General features: G+C 35.0%; 1 protein-coding gene across 1 annotated transcript in view; it reads left to right on the top strand.

Annotated features, from left to right (window-relative positions):
• SPRED1 (sprouty-related, EVH1 domain containing 1) overlaps window positions 1–5785 on the top strand; it is a 118779-nt gene that overhangs the window by 1269 nt on the left and 111725 nt on the right. The gene's annotated exons all lie outside the window — the stretch shown is intronic.

Below are 5785 nucleotides of genomic sequence, written 5' to 3'. Positions count from 1 at the left end.
TAACTGATTTCTTTAGCCATTTTACTTAATGGCAGCACCCCTCCCCACCCCCCGCATTTAGCTGTTTTCAGTTGGGGAAGGGTATTAAGTGTTGGTGTGGGATGGCAATTTTCCGTCCCTGAGATGGAATGATGTGGGTGAATGGAAGTGGACTAAGAGTTACCCGTTTGCCTGGAAGACCCCTGGCCTGTCCTCTTTCACTTCAGCATACCAACCGGCATACCTTGAACATCCATCCATCCTGCTGCCTTTATAGCTATTTCCCTCGGAAACTAATGTGTGGGAGCACCTTCTGCAGAAAACTGCTCTTGAATCTGAATCAGATGAGTCAGTGACTCTTAAATACCGATTAAGCCTTCACCCTCCCCCCTTTTAAACTTGTGACCTCTAAGATTCTTGTAAAAAAAAAAATAGGGTTAGGGAAACATTTTTAGAATTTAATAGGATTAAGGACACCTGGAGTGTGGGAGCTGTTGAGCTATTATGTTTACCTTTTCGAATATTGGACACGTCTTCGTCAGGAACGTAGGAGAATTTTAAGTGCTAATTTTTACCCTTCGGCTGTATTCAAACACACCATTTACATTGATTTGATAGAATTTACATTGCTGAACATGTTGGTGACTTCATCAGCTTCAAGAGCACTCCAGTTTAAGTTTTTGCTTATTTGGGCTGTCCTTATGTTTCCGAAACGAAATTCTTTACTTTTTACGTATTTTGCCTCAACGTAACAGCTGCCTGGAGGAATAAAATTGTAGTAGCAGTTTTTTATTGAGGAGGGATTTAATTCCATACAGAATATTAGCACCCATTTTCTTGTAACTAAGTTCAAGTTTTGTTTATCTTTGGAGGTTTGTAAAGAATTGAGTTAGGACGAGTCCTTAGGATGAATTCCTTTAACTAAAGTGCATTCCTTAGGTCAGATCTTCCTGAAAGAACTTCAAAGTCCAATACCTGCGCTTATTTAACATAAAATAGATAGAGAAATGCCAAGCAGCGTTTCCCCCCACCCCCGCCCCCCAAAGCACACGCTTCTGATGAGCGGGTGTAGAAGGAGGAGGTAGATTGCTGCAGTGTCAGTGCAGTCTAGAAGCAGAAGTGGCCGCCATGTTCTCTCTCTTTTTGTGAATCGCCCTCATTTGCATAGCACACTCTTCATTCATAAAAAGATAATTAAACATCTATCACCTTGGACATCTTAAAAGGATGTCACAAGAAAATAATTCAAAGCTTGTTTGTTTGCCTTCATAGAGATTTTTGAGTTCAGGAAGTAAGGATAATTTGAAGTTTTAGGTTAAATTTAAAAACATACGCACACACAAACAACTACCCCTGTTCTCAGAATGTTGACACAGTTATGTGGGAAATATCAGTTCGGGGAGGTGCTGGGATCACGTGATCGCCTCCATTCATAAAATACCTGGCTGTCCATTCACAGTGCAGTACACTGTCTCACTGCCTTCCGCAGATTAGATATACTTTGAGGGAGATCTAGAAGTCTATCTCAGATCATACGTGGTTAGGAGAAAGACTGCTAAAAATGCTGAATGGAGTGATGGTAACTTTTATTGGTATCTTTCAAGAAAGTATCTTGGATTAAAAATGTTAAGTTCTATTTTAAAGATGGGAAGAGACGTTACCGGTTTATTTATTTTTTAAGCAAAGTGTTTAATATCCCCTTGTGGCTGCAGCTAATACAAAAGCAGATGATGGAATGTGAATTGACACACATGTAAAATATATTGTTTCCAAATGGACCCCCCCACACTTTTTTTTTTTTTTTTACCTGCTATGGCTAAATTGAGAGTGCAAGGTTTTGATGACAAAATGAGAAAATATTGCCAGTGATTAAATCCCGAAGGTTTTGATATTTGAAACACTGAACGGCAATCTTCTCTAGGAGAATGGCTGCTATTTTTTTTTTTTAATCGTAAATGTACCCAGTGTGGGACAACTTGGAAATGACCTTACTCACCTTAGACTTTTAAAATTCTGTTTTCACAAATTTATCCTGCTTTATTAATAAATTATTCCTTAGGAACTATGTAACACTATTAGTTTTGGTAGGACAAGAATAATATGTTTAGCATATAATATTTTGGTATGAGATGTTAACTCTCCATGGTGACAAAATCTTGGGGGTTTTACTTTAAAAAACTATTAGAAAGTGATGTTTTCATCTGGTAATCAATTTTGCTAGAGCCGACATTTTTTCTTCTGCGTTAGCTAAATCACAAAGAATGAACTTCTTTGGAATGTAGCTTTTAATCTGCTAATTTGTATGTCTCATCTTTAATAAATGGAGTAATGTTTTGAAATGGAAATTTATTATTTATAATTATATATTATGAAGAAACAAAAGAGATAAATTATGGCAGAAGGTCTTAAGGCCTTAGCATAGTTTAAAACTGCTCTGTAATATGGATTTTTCTTGGGCCATATATATACTTCATTTTCTATTGCTTTTCTCTTTTTTTAGCCACTGTTCCTAGAGGTTTAATTACAGTAGAGGCTGTTCTTAACACTCTTAAATCTTGCTTTTTCATCTGATTTCAACCTTTAAAAAAAGTGAAAACACCAATTTCTTGGGAAACCATTAACCTTTTCTAGATAGCCTTTGTGGTCCAGTAAGGCCTGTAGAGGCTTCATTCTGAAATCCTCTAGTACCTGCTCTGTTATTTGAAATTAGAGTTTCTGTAGAAAAATAGATGACTTCCTAGAGGTTGATTATGAATATATATTTAATTAAGAATTAGTGGAGGATCTATTATTATGTGTAAGGCTTTGTCTTGAACAGTGCCAAACCAAATGAGGAAGAAAGGAATTAGAAAAAGATAAAACATTTCTATCTTAGATTGTTTTAAATTCGTGTTTAAAAATTTTACTTTTCTAAAGGCAGTAAATAAATGTACTCTAGATCAAAATGCTTTGTGTCATAAATAGTAGAGGAAGTAGCCACAGGTGACTTTCTTGTAGGTAATTTTTCTTTTCACAGAAGTGGTTTAATACTCCAGTCAAACGTTTTCGATAGGTAAAATCACATATGTTGAATTAACCTTTTCGATAGGTAGGGTATCACATATGTTGAATTAACCTTTTAAGTAGAGTTTTAAACATTTAAAGGCATATTATGCAATACTTAAAGGTTTTTATCCTGTGATATTGAGTGTGTATAGCACTACATATTCTTTGCCAATTTTGTCAAAGCTCTTTGGAGAATTGAAATAGCTGAACTATTAAGCATTTTGCTTATTATGCTCACATTAGTCAGAAACATTTGCCGTGACAGTATTAGGCTTTCTTATAGCAAATTGGGATTGTATTAGATTTTAGAATTAGGTTAACTAGAATTACATCACTTATGATAAACTTGGTATGGTATAATATGGGTTTGGGCCATTTTTCCATAAATAAAAAACAAATTTTTGTGGTTATATCATTTAGAACCTCATAAAAAATGTGCCCAGTGGTGGGTTATTCTGAGGGTGTATGTAAATATATATTCACCTGCATACATCTTGCATTATGTGTATTATGCTTACATATTGAAAAACATTTTAGAAATGAATGGAAGCTTTGGAAAGCTAAGTAATATTAAGTAAACTGTTTATTTATATAGAGATGTATACATAATACAAACATTTGCTTAGAATTAAGTTGACCTACGTAAATATGAGCTAAATTACTGCCCACGTGCTTCAGCTTCATTTCCCTCTGCGTTCCAACTGACAACTTTATGATCCTGAATTATATTTTTTAAACACAATATGCTACCATGCCTAGAATAATCCTTCCCTCAAAATATTTTTTTGCGAATTCATCATTTCCCCCCAAAAGACCTTCTCATTTATGCTATACTTCTCCCCTAACATTCCCTTCCTCTGTATTGCCTTTGTACTTGGCATATATTTATATTAGTTTGGGTGTCATATAATGTTGTGATTATTTGTTTACTTCTGTGTCCCCTGTTATATAATCCCTCACTTGTATTTGTATCCCTAGCACAATGCTGGGTGATAGATACTGAATGAATGTGATTAAATTAATGGAGCCTTATTACCTCATATTTTTGTGTTCTGTGAATTTACGCATTTGAAATCATTAGCTGCGTTAGAAAATAAGTTGAAATAGAGTATGGGAAAAGCAAATTATTACCCATTTAAGAATATTTTCCCTATTTTTTAAGAAAGGGCAAAATAGGCCTCATTTTTGACGTTTCGTTTTTGCAAGTTTGAGAAATAACTTAGTTCAGGCCTAAAACTGTCCTAGATGCTGTTGGAAATTTGGGTGTGCTTGGCCTCTGAGCGATTAGGTATATCTTAAGACCCATGTCATCAACAAGGATGTAGGTATTTGTTTTTGCCTTTTTTGGCATAGGAAGCTTAAAACTTAAGACTTTTTTTTTATTTTTGGTATATTTTTTAAAAATTATTTTTAATTATATATATTCATGGGTTACTGTGTGTTGTTTCAGTACATGCATATGTGGTACAATGGTTCACTTTGGGTAGATAGCATACCCATCACCTAAATATTTATATTTTCTTGGTGATGATTATGTTCAGTATCTTCTTTTCTAGCTATTTAGAAATATGCAATATGATATTATTAACTACAGGCAGCATAGAACACCAGAACTTATTCTTTTTATGTGCATGTAACTTTGTACCCATTAATCTACCTCTTCCTCCCCTCACCCCCCATTGCCTTTCTACCTTTCCCAGCCTCTGGTAAGCATTCTACTCTCTACTTCTATGAGAACCACTCAACTTTTTTTAGATTCCACATGTGAGTCAGACCATTCAGTATTTGTCTTCTGTGCCTGGCTTACTTCACTTAACATGGTGGTCTTCAGTTTTATCCATGTTGTTGGAAATGACAGACTTTCATTTTTTTTAAGTAACTGATCAGTATTCCATTTTGTATATGTACCACATTTTTTTTCTTTAGTCCATTCATCTATTGATAGACGTTTAAGTTGATTCCATCTCTTGGCTATTGTGAATAGTGCTGCAATGAACATGGGAGTGCAGGTGTCTCATATATTTATATTGATTTCATTTTCTTTGGGTATATACCCAGTATTGGGATTGCTGGGTCATAAGGTATGTCTATTTTTGGTTTTTTGAGGCACTGCAGTACTATTTTCGATAGAGGTTGTATTAATCTATGTTCCCAACAACAGTGTATGAGAGAGTTCCCTGTTCTCTGCATCTTCACCAGCATTTATTTTCTGTCTTTTTGATAGCCGTTCTTACTGGAATCAGATAATATCTCATTGTAGTTTTAATTTGCATTTCCCTTATGATTAGTGACGTTGAGTGTTTTTTCATGTGCCTGTTGACCATTTGTATTTCTTTTGAGAAATGTGTGTTCAGGTCCTTTGCCCATTTTTTAGTTGGGTTATTTGTATTTTTGCTGTTGAGTTGAGTTCCTTATGTATTCTGGTTATTAGCCCCTTGTCAGATGTGTAGCTTGCAAACACTTTCTCCCGTTCTGTAGATTTTCTCTTCACTTTGTTGACTGTTTGCTTTGCCGAAGCTTTTTAGTTTGATGTAATCCCATTTGTCTGTTTTTGCTTTTGTTATCTGTGTCTTCATAGTCTTGTTGAAAAAAGTGTTGTCCAGTTGAATTTCATGTAGCATTTTCCCTGTTTTCTTCAGGTCATCTCATAGTTTTGGGTGTAAAATTTAAGTCTTTAATCCACTTTTTTTTTTTTTTTTTTTTTTTAAAAGATGACCGAAAAGGGGCTCCCAACCCTTGGCTTGGGTTTTTCAGCCCCCCC

This window comes from Galeopterus variegatus, unplaced genomic scaffold (genome assembly GCF_000696425.1).
Source record: "Galeopterus variegatus unplaced genomic scaffold, G_variegatus-3.0.2 Scaffold90, whole genome shotgun sequence".
Taxonomy (NCBI): domain Eukaryota; kingdom Metazoa; phylum Chordata; class Mammalia; order Dermoptera; family Cynocephalidae; genus Galeopterus; species Galeopterus variegatus.
Note: the sequence above shows the minus strand (reverse complement) of the source record. Positions and strands in the feature narration are given on the sequence as shown.